The sequence below is a fragment of the Chiloscyllium punctatum genome, chromosome 49 (assembly GCF_047496795.1).
Source record: "Chiloscyllium punctatum isolate Juve2018m chromosome 49, sChiPun1.3, whole genome shotgun sequence".
NCBI classification, from domain to species: domain Eukaryota; kingdom Metazoa; phylum Chordata; class Chondrichthyes; order Orectolobiformes; family Hemiscylliidae; genus Chiloscyllium; species Chiloscyllium punctatum.
Window position 1 is genome coordinate 20,547,537 of NC_092787.1, and position 16,318 is coordinate 20,563,854.

Consider the following 16,318-nt stretch of genomic DNA (forward strand, 5'->3'; position numbering starts at 1 on the left):
TCCCTGCCTGCCCTGATTATTTGACTCACTTCTGTTTTCAGCTGTACCCGTCTCAGATCGATCTCTTTCCTCACTATCTCCCTGGGTCCCCCCCACCCACCCCCCCCCCCCCCCCCCACCTTACTAGTTTAAATCCTCCCAAGCAGTTCTAGCAAATCTCCCTGCCAGTATATTAGTCTCTTTCCAATTTAGGTGCAATCCGTCCTTCTTGTACAGGTCACTTCTACCCCAAAAGAGATTCCAATGATCCAAAAATGTGAATCCTTCTCCCATACACCAGCTCCTCAGCCATGCATTCATCTGCTCTATCCTCCTATTCCTACCCTCACTAGCTCGTAGCACTGGGAGTAATCCCGATATTACTACCCTTGAGGACCTCCTTTTTAAAATTCTACCTAACTCTCTGTAATCTCCCTTCAGAATCTCAACCTTTTCCCTTCCAATGTCGTTGGTTCCAATGTGGACAATGACCTCCTGCTGGCCCCTCTCCCCCGTGAGAACATTCTGCACCCTCTCTGAGACATCCTTGATCCTGGCACCAGGGAAACAACACACCTAGCAGCCTTGTGGAGTGGCAGCTTGTCAGAGGCTTTCTGGAAGTCCAAATATATCATGTCCTCTGGCTCACCGTTGTCTGAATTGCTCATTATCTCCTGAAAGAATTCTAACAGACTTGTTGGGCATGACCAACCCAGTATGAAGCCATAATTTACCATGCATTTCCAAGTACTCTGCAATCTTATCCTTAATTATGGGCTGTAACATCTTACCTAGTGCTCTGGAAATGGACTCAAAAGAGGTTTTCCAAAGGAAAATGGATGGGCACTTGAAACTAAACTGGCAGGGGCGACAGGAACAGACCGGGGCTGCTTCAAGACGATCCAGCATGGATTTGATGGGCCAAATGACCTCTTTCTGTGTCATTTTTAAGTCATCTTTTTGAGGCCTGCCACCAGCTCCTTACAAGGACAAGCCCATCAGATCAGAAACTGAAGGTCCATTCAAGCGATGGGGATGAGGTTACTTCAGGTTGTCCCGACAACAAGCCCAGAGACACCTGATCCCAGAAACCGTACAACCGATGACTAATTACAGTAATGTGAGCCTGAACTGACTCATTTCCCGCAGAGGTTAAGATATCATGCTGCAGAATTGGAGTGTGCAATATTACCAAGAAAGCATTACATTGGTTGGAGCAGTAAGGATCAGGGAATGTGTGGTCATATTTCTGGAATAGTAATCCAAACTCTGAGATTAAGCATCTATTGATTTTTGACAAATCCCACTAATTTAAGATTTCAGTACATTTTTTTCAAAAACAATTCCATACCAGTGCACTTGAACATGAGGGTGTTGGATTGTTGTTATAAAGAAACAAAATGCATATTCTTCCATGAGATGTGGACATTGCTGACAAGGCCAGCAATTGTCGGCCATCTTTTATGATCCTTGACCTCAATGACTTGTTTGGTCGTTTCTGGGACAGTTAAAAGTCAACTGCTTTGGGTCTGGAATCACATTTTAGCCAGACCAGATAAGGACGGCAGATTTCCTTCCCTAAAGCGTGTTCGTGAAGCAGATGGCTTTTTTTTTAAAGAATTGATAATGGATTGCCGTGACTGGTTTCATATTTTCAGAATTGTTAATTGTCCAGCTTCATCAGCTGCCAATGTGGGCTTTGAACCCACTTCCTCAGAAAACCAGACTGGCCCACTGACTTTACCACCACCCTCCCCACCTCGTTTACTGCTGTCCATTAGAGAAGGAAAGTTGCTGTTGATCCCTTCCAAAAATGGAGTTGTACCAGTCTCGAAATCAGGCATCCATCTGTCCAGAAATGCTGCTAGACCAGCTGAGTTTCTTCAGCACTATGTGTTTTTATCTCCTGAATCCTCAGTACGTTGCTATTATTTAACCTGCTGTTCTTGCCTGCTCTGGCTTATTGATATGTGCCTCCCATCCTACACTAATATGAATGATTTTTCACTGTATCTGTTTCCCAGGGCTGACATCCCATAATCACATGGTGTGTAATAGAGAACTTGAAGGGCCAACAATGGGCATTGAAAAGTGAATCACACTTTGAGTTATCATTCATAAATCCACCTTTTGTTTGCAATGGCCTTTCATCTGAGTATAACTTGTAATATTGTTGTCATTCTGCTATCAGTGGTTCAACATCTTCTCAAAACCACAAGACATGGGCAATGAGGATATAACAGCATAAGAAGTGGGAACTTTTCCCCTTTATTCCCCTGAACTGCTCCTCAGTAGTGAACATTTCTTGCTTGCTCCCCGCATTCCCAGAATCCCTGAAAAGCTAATTTTCCCAAGATCCACATCTCCTCATTTCGATCCTAATTGAATGACCCCATATCCTAATGTATTCTTGTATCTAGGGAGCATCCTGTTGGGAGGACAGACATCTGATGATAAAATTCAGCATTTACTAGCACAGGCTTTGGCCTTCTGGAAACATAGAGTTTGATGATAAAGACTTCAAACCTAGCACCAAGCTCATGGTCAACAAGGTAGTAGTGTTGTTTCCCCTTCTGTATGTGTGGGAGACATGGGTGTTGTACAGGAGACATCTCAAATCTCTTGAGAAAGCAAACCTCTACAGATCCATTGGCAGAATAGGAGTGTTGATATCAGTGCTGTCTCTCAGGCTAACAGTCCCAGCCCCGAGACACTGAAGATGGTCAGTTATCTGTGTTGGGGAGGCTACACTGTCCACATGCCTGACGCAAGACTCCCAAAACAAACTGCAAGCTATGTCATTACGAAGTCACCAGGAGCACTGAGAAGATGCTTCCAGGATGTTCCTCAAAGACTCCATGAAGAACCAGCACATGGGAATATTGCCTTGGATTAACCAAACTGGAGAGGAAGCATCCATCAGGGTGACAACCATCATGAGCACCTCCAACAGGCCAGAGCTAAAGGCCAAAGGGCAAACAGTGGAAGGAATTTGCAAAACCCCAAGCATCCCACCCACCAACCTCTTCAACACCACCTCCTCCACCTGACGCACAGTGTACAGATCTAGAACATAGCAGAGATGAGGAGGCAATAGCCTAGTGGTATCATCACTGGATTGTTAACACAGAGACCCAGGGAATGTTCCAGTGACCTGGGTTCGAAACCTGCCACAGCAGATGGTTGAATTTGAATTCAATAAGTATCTGAAATTAAAGGGTCTAAGGATGACCAGGAATCCATTGTCAGAAAGACCATCTTGTTCACTAACGCCCTTTAGGGAAGGAAGCTGCCATCCTTACCTGGTCTGGTCTATTTGTGACTGCAGACCCACAGCAATGTGGTTGACTCTTCACTGCCCCTTGGGCAATAAATGCTGGCTTGACCAGCGATGCCCTCATTCCGTAAATGAACAGATAAAAAAAGTAACAGGCCCTTCAGCCCAGCATATCTATGCTGACCATGATGACATTCTAAGTTAATCCCAGCTGCCTGGGTGTAGTCCATATCCTTCTATTCCCTGCCTGGTCATGTGTCTGACTAAATGCTTCGTAAACCTTGCCAACAACTCGGCCTCCGTCACCTCCCCTAGCAACATGACCCAGGCACCTACCATCCTCTGTATAAAAGAACTTGCTTCGCATCACCCTCCTTTAAAACCTTCCCTTCTCACCTTAAACCTATGCTCCCCTCGTATTTGGAATCTAGCATTGGACTGTTTAGTTGCCTCAGGACTCACAATACCAGAATGGAAAGAAAATGCCCTCAGTCTTGAGGGACTGATGAAGAAGAAAAAAATGCCAAGGATGCCAATTTTGCCAAGGCTCACTAATAAATAAACCTTTACACTTTCTTTGCTCCACTCACATCCCTCCCGTTAAGACCCAACTCTGACACAGTTGACTCAACACGAGGAATTGCAGGGATGATATTTATAGTCAAGACTAGAGCGATGCTGGAAAAGCACAGTGGGTCAGGCAGCATCCGAGGAGCAGGAAAATCAACGTTTCGGGCAAAAGCCTGTCCAAAATGAGTTTCTGTAGTTTCACTGCAGTGGCCTAAATTGCAAGCTTTCAAATGTTAATTTTATGAAGTTTCTTGGAAGTACAGAACTTGAATATTTTTGAAGAGAGAGTTGCATTGCTAATGCTTGCACTCAAGACAGAGGCAAGAAAGCCAAATTTCAAGCAATCACAACAATTTATACCGCAGGAGAAAAGGGTAGCAATTGACTGGCCAGCCAATTCTGATTGGCTAAGGTGTTGCCATGGAGAAAGTGAAGGGGAACTAAAGGCTCCCCAGATCCCAAGTAATTCCAAAGAGGCAAACGGTTTAAACATGTTCCTAGTGCTTGTAAAGAATGGGTGCCTACCTGTACTAAAGCAGCTTGTTTCTTCAAGCAATTGGACATGAGCCTTGCTATGCACTTGACTGATTATCTTCAACTGGTAGTTATTGTAATTAATAAAGCACTCAGAGTTGTTCAGCAAGTGCTTGCTAATCATAGCATCCCACCTAACAATCAGCACAGGCTGGTTTGAGTACAGAATGTACTCTGCCTGTGGCAAATGGCTGAACAAATAAAAAGCTTAGATAACGTTTCTCTTCGAGCAATGTTACTTTCATACAGTCACAGAGTCATACAGCACGGAAACAGACCCTTCGGTCCAACCAGTCCATGCTGACCATAATTCCAAACTAAACTAGTCCCAGCTGCCTGCTCCTGGCCCACTTCCCTCCAAATCTTTCCTATTCATGAAGGTATCCAAATGTCTTTGAAACGTTGTAATTGTCCCACATCCACCACTTCCTCAGGAAGTTCATTCCACATCCGAACCACCCGCTGTGTAAAACAATTTGCCCCTCGTGACCCTTTTTAAATCTCTCACCTTAAAAATGTCCCCCTGAGTCTTGAAACCCCTCTATCCTAGGGAAAAGGCAACTATCATTAACACTATCTATTATATCATCAACTTCTATAAGATCGCTTCTCAACCTCCTACTCTCCAGTGAAAAATTTCCAGTCTTTCTTTATAACTCAAAGCAGTTGCCTTCACTTGCCTTATTCTAACCTTATATATTGTCCCATGTGTAATATGCTCCCATCTATGTACTGCCCAACCAAACAGATCTTTCTCTGTATATAATGGGCTCCACTTGTCTGTGATGTTACATATAAAATGGGGCCTGGTACCTATGATCACTGCATGAGTGAAGTTTTTAACCTTTCACCTTTTTTTTAAGAATGTAGTGAGATGAGAAGACTCATTAGTTTTCCACGCTCTCAGCTCAGCTGTCTAGGGAATGAGGCTGTCACATTAGCAGTGATTATGATTGCAGTGACTGCTCACTGGGAACTGGTCTGGATTGAAAAGCCAGAATCCGTTTCTCTGGCGATTATTAATGAACATCAGGAACAGAATGGTGACCTTCAGTGCATGTTCAAACAAACTAAAGGTGCTGCATCAGTCTAAGCTCCGCACGTCCAAATGAGAACCAAGGGATGAGGAAGGGAACTTCGGATTTTGAATTGGAAATTTTTTTGAAAATGTTGCGTGTTGTCTTGCTTGGCGGTCCTGACCTAACTGGCACTATTAACCCAAAGAATTGGCGTAAACCTCAGCTGTTCGAAAGAATGAGCATCTGCATTTATATAGCAACTTCCATAGGATATCTCAAATCATTTTATAATCAATGAATGGCTTCCGTTTCTGGCATTCATTGCTGTGGAAATGCAGGAAATGTAGCAGCCAATTTGCACATAGCAAGTTCCTACAAAAGATTAAGGATCAGATGGTAGGCATTGTTTGAGGAAATTAATGTTGGGCAGGACATTAGTGAGGACTCCACTGCTGTTCTTTAAATACTGCCAGAGGACCTTTATAACATTTTCTTGCAAGCAGTCTGAAAGTTTGCACTTTCAATGGGCTGTACCCTGTGTCAGTGCCATGCTGGGTCATCAACATGGAATTTGTACCGAAGTAGGATTTGAACTCACCGCTTTCGGACTCAGAAGCAATAGACTGCTACTCTGAATCATGGTAGGCATCTGCTGTGGCAGGTGGGGAGGAATCAAGCTGATTATGACATCCAAGTATGCATTTTCCAGCATGACTCACTGGGGCAAAGAACACTGGCCTGATATTTACTGCTTCCAGCTCAGAAATACTAAGACCAATTGTAGCAAACCTTCCCTTTCCCCAACCCACTCCCTCCCTCCCTCCCTCACTCACTGCAGGGGAGAGTTCACTTTTCCCTCTTGTTCAGGGTAATCCTCATCTTCCGCTTAGGGGATTCCCCAACCCAAACATGGGAAAAGATCACTAACAAATGCATTCTAATTAATACATGTTGCTAATTGTGTAAATCTGAGCAGAGTCTTGTCCTTGTCTACAGTAAATTGAGAAAAATAATGTGTATTAGTCAATTACCATAACCAAACAAAGGAAGACTTGCGTTTATATAGCGCTTTTCATGACCACTGGACACCCCAAAGTACTGTACGTTCTTTTATTTTCCAAAAATATTCTTTATTCGTAAAATATGTGAAAATACATCACAAAATGTTACAGCTTGAATATTATACTATTTGCAATCAAATTCAACGTGTCTCCATACAGCATGTTCCACACAGTGTAATTACAATAGACTTGGTATTTGCCATATTCATTCCATGGTTGGTATACAACTAAGGCCAAAACATTTCTAATCAGAAATTACAAAGAGTGCAGTAGAAATCAGCATTTCTCTTTGCGCATGTTCCACTGTGAGTGACCACAATACAACTTCAACGCCCTCGATCTTGACAATGCAGATTCCTTTGTCAGGTGCATACACTCGCTCCAGACATTTGACAGTTTTCAGCTCCTCTATGGACTGACGCTGGGAGAGGATAGACCTTCCCCTGTTGCGCCTTTTTTCAGTCAAGGTGTGGAGATGCTGGTCTTGGACTGGGGTGGACAAAGTTAAAAATCACGCGACACCAGGTTATAGTCCAACAGGTTTGTTTGAAAGCACTAGCTTTCGGAGCGATGCTCTTTCATTTACCTGATGCTTCCAAATAAACCTGTTGGACTATAACCTGGTGTTGTGTGATTTTTTTTTACTTTTCAGTCACAGAATTGTTTTTGTGGTGCATTCGCTATTGCAATGTAATAAAGAAAATGGCATCCAATTTATGCACAGCAAGCTCCCACAAACAGCAAGTCATAGTGACCATAGAATCCCTTTAGTTGGGAAGCAGCCCATCGAGTCCACACTCACCCTCTGAAGAGTAACCCACCTAGACCCACCGCTCCCCCCCCCCAAACTGTAACCCGATATTTCACATGGCTATCCCACCCACCCTACACATCCCAGGACACTATGGGCTAATCCACTTAACTGATTTAAAGGGAACCCACTGAGACAAGGGCAGAATGTGCAAATTCTATGCAGTCACCCGAGGGTGGAATTGAACCTGGGCTCCTGGTGCTGTGAGGTGGCAGTGCTAACCACTGAGCCGCCCCTTTAATGAAAAGACTGACTCCCTCAGTGTCTCACCATCCCGGAGGGTGACTGACACCCTCTCCCCTCACGCTCTCACACCCCCCTGGGAGTACGTGGTGGACATGGACCCCTTATCGATGAGGCTGTTGGGTCGAAACTAATAAGAGTAAACAGTTTATGTTTTAAGCAGCATGGGAAGAAGGTTAAGGAAAGTTAGACGGAAGTTACTGAAGCAGCACGGTTTTGTGAAGATTAACCAGCCCGTTCATTCTGTTCAGCCTCGCATTCCAAACAACTGGTTCACCCAAGTGATAACACGGGTGGACCTTGCAGGACCTTGTGCTGTATCGTGGTGAAACCACACTGAAAGAAGGACAATAAATTACACTGAAAAAGGATGATAGGTAACAAGGGCACACTAAGCAGTACGGAACAGGAAGATCCCACATGTGGGCTCATGTCCATAATATGTTTGTCCCTCTCAGTAAGAGTAGGTGTCTGCTTGAAGTCTCATACCTGAGTTTAATGTTCCTCAATGAACAAAGACCAAGCATTCTCCTGGATTCTGACTTGAGATCACTGGAGAGAAAAAAACTGAAAGACTTTCAGTTGCCGGTGTTGGACAGGGGTGGACAAAGTTAAGAATCACACAACAGCAGTTTATAGTCCAACAGGTTTACTTGGAAGTACAAGCTTTCAGAGCGCAGCTCCTCCACAACCACCTGATGAAGGAGCAGTGCTCCGAAAGCTAATGCTTCCAAATAAACCTGTTGGACTAGAAGCTGGTGTTGTGTGATTTGTAACTTCATTTATACAGTGCTTTTCACGTCCAGCGGTTATCCCAAAAGAATTTTCAACCAGTGAAATAATTTTGAGGCATAATCATTTTTGTTAATGGTTACCAATTTGCACACAGCAAGCTCCTAAAAACGGCAATGTGATCAGGGCCCGGTCATCTGTTTTGTTGCTATGTTGATTGGGGGGTAAATACTGGCTCGGACACCCAGATAGCTCGCCGGCTCTTCTCCAGAATAGTGCTTTGGAATCTTACACGTCCACCTGAGCTGACATTAGGGGCCGCAGCTTAACATCTCATCCAGAAGACAGCATTGCTGACTATACAGCCCTCCCTCAGGGATGCATTGAAGTGTTAAGACTCTGGATTTTGTGCTCAAGTCCAGTCTAATACAGCCATGCTGAAAGTGAGTGTGTATGTATTTTAAAGGAAGATGGGATGAGGATAGAGGTCTCTTTGTGAAACAGTCCATGGGTGAGTAGCTTACCAGCCGTTTATTGCAATAGGTCTTATGTATGACCTTGAAACATAGCGAGTGCGTGATCTTGATTTTAAAAGACATTGACACATAGATGTAATGCACTCACATATAAACCACAGAGTTGCTGGATCAGTGGACTGAAACTGCTGGAGTTTTCATTTGTCTGAATGTTTTAGAGAACTGTTACACCACGTCGCTGTTATTGTACAATATCGACCTACACGCAGTTCTCAAATCTCCAGAGAACGTGCTGTGCTAAAAATGTCTTTTGACTTGTACCAGTTTGATCGATACCAATCAACTGCATCACAGAAATATCCTGAATGTTTCCACTGGGTGTTTCCTGAGCATCTCAGTCACATTCTCCTCATTTCTTATCAACGTGAGTTCTGAAGAACTTGCCAGACTGGAAAGGTGTTCAGATAAAGAAGTTCTCAGTGTAGTCATTGGAATTAAAGATGTGCACCCACGTGTTTATTTATGATAGCATTGAGCAGTATATCTGAAACTCCCATTGTCCAATTATAGATTCTGCTCTTGCCAAGTTACCCTGTGTTTGGAGAGAGAGTTTGACCAGTGGAACACCAGCGAGAGGTATCACTGATTGATGACATGGATGTCACTGATGGTGTGAGCATTTGCAGGTCTTGCTTCAGAATTACGCTCTCATCTCTCGCACTGCTTTGTGTTTGAGACTCTGTAATGGAGCTGTACTGATAAGGTATTGATCCAAGTTACAGGTGTGTCCCCGGGCTCTCACCTTCACCAAAACTGCCCTAGATTCAAGTTGTGCTGCTGACCCCCAGCTCTGCTCATATCTGTCTCAATGCAGGTATTGTCACTTCCTCGCTCTGGTGTTCCTCACATTGTATTCCTGGACCTATCATTGGGTCACTGGTTGTTGTCAAAAACCCATCTGCTTCTAATGCCTTTTAAGAACAGAAATCTGCCATCCTTACCTGGTCTGACCAAGTAATGTCATTCATTGCCTTTATCATTATCATTGAAGTCACACAGACATAGGGGTTCAGCTGAGCCTGTAGCCAGCTCTATCCATCTGTCACCTCCATTGAACCATATCACATATACACACACACACACATAAAGACGCACATATATGCACACACATGCACACATACCAATGTACACCTACACACATACTTATACACACACACACACACACACGCACACAGTTTCCTGAAGAAGGGCTCATGCCCGAAACGTCGATTCTCCTGCTCCTTGGATGCTGCCTGACCTGCTGCGCTTTTCCAGCAACACATTTTCAGCTCTGATCTCCAGCATCTGCAGTTCCTCACTTTCTCCTACACACACACCTACACACACTTAAACACACACACAGGAGAGAGTGAGGACTGGGGGATTCTATGATTCCACAGGGAGACCATTCACCCCCTCACTCCTGTACAGGTCCCAATTCCCCTTGATCCTGCAAAATATTTCCTTTTTCAAGGGGAAGGCACGTGTTGTCTCTGTGCTGCCTCAGTCACCCCACAGGCTGCTTTGGATTGTTCACCCAATCAATTAACACGGGGTGGGGGGATTCAGGTGAAGACAGAGGGAGAAAAAAAAACCCCCACCCCAGCCGGCCAACCCTACCGCAAGTGTGGGCTGTTTGTCAACAGCGTAGTCACTGCCGCGCTGTAGGGAAAGCAGAGGCCAGGTTGTGCACAGCAGGATCCCACAAGGAGCAGAGAGATATTTGACGCGATATCCCCCGCCAGCCCTCCAGAACAAAAGGATCCTTCATGTTAACGTGGGAAGGTAACCAAGACTTTGGTTTAATGTCGGCTCCTCAGACAGTGCCTCCACCACCCCCCCTCAGTACAGCATCTTTGTGCCACCAACTGGCTCCATTGTTCCACCCTCTCCAGGATTTATTGCAATATTTATGTCTCCACCAACACCACCCAAAAACAAGATCAACTGACCGTTCACCTGTTAATGCTTGTGGGATCTTGCTGTGCGTAAGCTGGCTCCTGTGTTTCCTACATTTCAGTATTACTTCATTTGGCGGTCGGGGGCTTGACAACATCATTAGGTCATGAAAGGCGCTATGTTAATGCAACTTCTTCATTCACTAGCTTCTTGTACTACCTCCAAGCTGAGAAAGTGGAGGGTTAAATTTTGCAATCCCAGTTGCTGATTTTATTCAAGAGAAAGGTCGACAAATTCTTGACAGCTATAGAATGGGGTAGTGCACGAAGGTGAAGTAGAGGTTGTTGACTTGATGGTGCAGGTTCTGAAGGACCAAAGACCCACTCCTGCTGCTAATTATTGAGTTTTACTGTTGAAGGGCATGTTGTTCTGGAGCTGACCACAGGGGGCAGCATAACAGCCCATGGATGACTCAACAACAACACTGTACATTTATAAAGCAACCTCATCGCAGACGGACTGAGAATGGAAACTTCACGAACATCCTGTGCCAGGGCTATGTGAGGAAAGGGAAGAGATTCTGAAATATAATTAAGAGGCTCACTTCCAGCTACAATCATAGAGCATGGAAACAGACCCTTCAGTCCAACCATGTTCCCAAACTAAACTAGTCCCGCTTGCCTGTGCTCAGCACATATCCCTCCAAACCTTTCCTATAAATGTATCCAAATGTGTTTTAAATGTTGTAAGCGTTCCTGCATCCACCACTTCCTCTGCCAGTTCATTCCACACACGAAGCATTCACAGTAAAAAAGTTGCCTCTCATGTCCTTTTTTAAAATCTTTTTCCTCTCAGCTTAAAAAATATGCCCCCTAGTTATTAACCCCCATACTCTTGGGAACAGGCCCTTGTCTGTTTACCCTATCCATGCCCCTCATGATTTTATAAACCTCTATACGCTCACCCCTCAACCTCCTGCGTTCCAGTGAAAAAAAAAGTCCCAACCTTTCCAGTCTTATTTTTATAACTCAAACTCTACATTCCTGGCAACGTCCTAGTAAATCTTTTCTGAGCCCTCTCCAGTTTAATGATATCCTTCCTGTAGCAGTCCTTGTAGCTGTCTGTTCCTCAATGGCCCATCAGCCGTCGAGTTTTTTTTTGTAACATATTAATTCTATTGCTCTCTCCAAGCATTTGGCAGCATTTTCACCTGTTTGTTAGTTGACACTGGGTTGGGTTGTATCAAGGGTGGATTGAGGGCATTAGGGTGAGAATGTCAGTCAGTGTTTGTAGCAATTTTCCAGCATAAAATTATTTGATGTACTCAGCCCTAGAAGCACTGAAGGAAGGTAGTGCAGTTTGGATTCCAGGGTAGTTGGAGCAGCAACTGTTGTCATATTTAAAGTAAAAACAGAAGTCTTGCGTTAGCGTGGAGTTTTTCATGGCTAACAGATGTCTCAAAGTACTTTACAGCCAACATTTTTTTTAAGTGTAGTGATTATTATAATGTAGAAAACGTGGCAGCTGATTTGGACTGAGCAAACTCCTACAAACAGCAATGTAATCACAAAAGGGAGGTGATCATGTAGTGGTAACACTCCTGGATATAATAATCTAGAATCTCAGGCTTAATGTGCTGGTTTAAATCCCGTTGTGATCATGTCACCATTATCAAAAAAGCCCATCTGGTTCACTTCAGGGAAGGAAATCTGCCATCTTTATCCAGTCTGACCTAAACTTGACTCCAGACCGACAGCAGTGTGGTTAACATTGATGAACACTAAGTGATGACTTAAGTTACTGATGCCCACTTTCATTAATAAATAAAGTGCTTCAGTGATGTTGACTGAAGCATAAACATTGTTCAGTAGTCTGGGGCAAACTTCCCTTCCCATCTCTATAACGGTGCCATGGGATCTTTTGTATCTCCCTGAGCAAACAGGTGAGGTCTCAGGTCAGTGTGCCAGCTGAAAGGCAGCACCGCCAACAGTGTAGCACTCCTCAGTATTGCACTGGATTGTTGTACTCAAATGCTGGAGTGGGGCTTACTCCCATGACTCTTATCTCTCCATGCTTCAGGCTCACTGCCTTTATTCCTGATGAAGGGCTTTTGCCCGAAACGTCGATTTCGCTGCTCGTTGGATGCTGCCTGAACTGCTGTGCTCTTCCAGCACCACTAATCCAGTATGTGTAAGTCAGAGATGAGTGTGCTATCTGTGAAACCATGGCTGACACAATATTCAAATCCATGTATCTCTAGGCATCTGAATAATTTCTCTGTTTAGTTTATTTGACTTTTCATTTGTTTATGGGACATGGGCTGGGCCAGCATTTTCTTTCCCTCAAGAAGCTGAACCTCTGCAGTCTACACAGTATAAAGAACAAAGAAAATTTACAGATCAGGAACAGGCCCTTCGGCCCTCCAAGCCTGAACCGATCCAGATGTACTGTCTAAACCTGTCAGTCAATTCCTAAGCATCTGTATCCCTCTGCTCCCCACCTGCTCATGCATCTGTCCAGATGCATCTTAAATGAATCTACCGTGCCTGCCTCTTCCACCTCTGCTGGCAACACGTTCCAAATGCCCACCACCCTCTGTGTACATCCAAATGGAACAATGGCCTTTATTTCAAAGGGAATAGAGTATAATACTAAGGAGGTTTTGCTAAAACTATACAAGGCAGTGGTCATGGAGTCATAGAGATGTACAGCACAGATACAGACCCTTCGGTCCAACTCGTCCATGCCGACCAGATATCCCAATCCAATTTAGTCCCACCTGTCAGCACCTGGTCCATATCCCTCCAAACCCTTCCTATTCATATACCCATCCAAATGCCTTTTAAATGTTGCAATTGTACTAGCCTCCACCACCTCCTCTGGCAGCTCATTCCATACACGCACCACCCTCTGTGTGAAAAAGTTGCCCCTTAGGTCTCTTTTAAGTCTTTCCCCTCTCACCCTAAACCTATGCCCTCTAGTTCTGAACTTCCCCACCCAGGGTAAATTCTTTGTCTATTTATCCTATCCATGCCCCTCATGATTTTATAAACCTCTATAAGGTCGCCCCTCAGCCTCCGACGCTCCAGGGAAAACAGCCCCAACCTGTTCAGCCTCTCCCTATAGCTCAAATCCTCCAATCCTGGCAACATGCTTGTAAATCTTTTCTGAACCCTTTCAAGTTTCACAACGTCTTTCCGATAGGAAGGAGACCAGAACTGCACGCAATATTCCAACAGTGGCCTAACCAATTTCCTGTACAGCCGCAATATGACCTCCCAACTCCTGTACTCAATACTCTGACCAATAAAGGAAAGCATACCAAATGCCTTCTTCCCTATCCTAACTACCTGCGACTCCACTTTCAGGGAGCTATGAACCTGCACTCCAAGGTCTCTTTGTTCAGCAACACTCCCTAGGACCTTACCATTAAATGTATAAGTCCAGATGAGATTTGCTTTCCCAAAATGCAGCACCTCACATTTAGTCAGACCACATCTGGGATACTGTCAACAATTTTAAGCTCTGCATCCAGGAAAGGTATCATGGCATTGGAGGCAGTTCAGAGAAGGTTCACTTGGCTTATGCCTTATGAAGAGAAAGTGAGGACTACAGATGCTGGAGATCAGAGTCGAAAGTGTGGTGCTGGAAAAGCACAGCAGGTCAGGCAGCATCCGAGGAGCAGGAGAATCGACGTTTCGGGCATAAGCCCTTCATCAGGAATGATACATTTGGGCCAGGGGTGCTGAGAGATAAATGGGAGGGGGCTGGGGTTGGGGGGAAGGTAGATGGGAATGTGTTAAGTAGATGAAGTTGGGGCAGAGCTGATAGGTCAGAGAAAAGGGTGGAGCGGATAGATGGGAAAGGTGATGGACAGGTCAGGAGGGTGGTGCCGAGTTGGACGCTTGGGACTGGGATAATCGGAGGGGGAGGGGAAATGAGGAAACTGTTGAAATCCACATTGATTCCGTCTGGTTGCAGGGTTCCAAGGCCGAAGGTGAGGCTTTCTTCCTCCAGGCACAGTGGTTAGGGTTTGGTAATGGAGGAGGCCCAAGACCTGCATGTCCTTCTACCTCCCCCCCCAAGCCCCACCCCCTCCCATTTATCTCTCAGCCCCCTTGGCCCACAAGTCTCATTTCTGATGAAGCGCTTATGCCCGAAACATCGATTCTCCTGCTCATCGGATGCTGTCTGACCTGCTGTGCTTTTCCAGCACCACACTCTCGGCCTTATGAAGAGAGGTTGAGTAGATTAGGCCTGTACTTATTGGACTTTAGAAGAATGAGAGGTGACCTTACTGAAATGTATGAGATTCTTAGAGAACTTGACAGGGTAGATATGAAAAGGTTATATGCCCTTATGGGAGAATCTAGGACCCAAGAGCATAATGTCAGAAGAAGGGTTCCCCCATTTAACACATGACTAAGGAGGAGTCAGTTGGAATCTTTACCAGAGAGGGGCTGTCGAAGCTGGGTTGTCAAGATAATTCAGGGTTCAGATAGATGGATTTTTAATCAGAAAGGGAATCAAGGGTTAGGGTGGGAAAGTGAATTTGAGGGAATAGAGGGACACGGATCCTGTAAGTTAAGACAGTTTTAGTATGGGAGGGCAAAATGTGTTGGCACAGGCTTTGAGGGCCGAAGGGCCTGTTTCTGTACTGTACTGTTCTTTGATTTTCAGATCAGCTGGGATTTCATTGAATAGTAGAGCAGACTCGATGGGGTGAATGGTCTGTGTCTTTATGAAAAACAAAAGGTGCTGGAAATTACAGTGGGTCAGGCAGCCTCTGTGTGGGGAGAGACAGAAAGAGAGAGAGAGAGAGAGCAAGCTAACATTTTGAGTCTGGACAACTCATCAGAGTGCTGAAGAGTCATCTCGACTGGAAACATTAACTTACTCTGTCTCCATGGTGGCTGCCTGGCCCTATGTGGGCTCCAGCAATTTATGGTTTCAGTACAGATTCCAGCATCCCCCATCCCCTGTCTGTTTACCCTATCCATGCCCCTCATGAACCAGAGGGCATAGGTTTAAGGTGAGAGGGGAAAGATTTAAAAAGGACCTAAGGGGCATTTTTTTTCACACAGAGGGTGGTGCATGTATGGAATGAGCTGCCAGAGGAAATCCCCTTTCCCGCCCTAACCCTTGATTCCCTTATTGATTAAAAATCCATCAATTCTGAATCTTGCATTACCTTTGCAACCAGCTTCGACAGACCCTCTATGGTAAAGAATCCAACTGACTCTGAGAAGGGATTTCTCTTCAGTCACCGTGTCAATTGTCGGGGGGGTTGGGGGGGAGTGTGTGGAAATTACAACATTTAAAAGGCATCTGGATGGGCATATGAATAGGAAGGGTTTACATGGATACAGGCCAAGTGCTGGAATATGGGACCTGATTAATTTAGAATAGATTACCTACAGTGTGGAAACAGGCCCTTCAGCCCAACAAGTCCACACTGACCCTCTGAAGAGTAACCCACCCAGACCCATTTCCCTCTGACTAATGCACCTAACACTATGGGCAATTTAGCATGGCCAATTCACCTGACCTGCACTGGAGGGAACCCGCACAGACACAGGGAGAATGTGCAAACTCCACACAGATAGTTGCCCAAGGCTGGAATCGAACCCAGGTCCCTGGTGCTGTGAGGCTGCAGTACTAACCATTGAGCCACCGTG

At 45.0% G+C, this 16,318-nt stretch overlaps 1 protein-coding gene across 2 annotated transcripts in view; it reads left to right on the top strand.

The window, feature by feature from the left end:
* The window catches only part of LOC140469347 (ral guanine nucleotide dissociation stimulator-like), a 191,106-nt gene that overhangs the window by 116,713 nt on the left and 58,075 nt on the right, over positions 1 to 16,318 (top strand). The window lies entirely within an intron of this gene.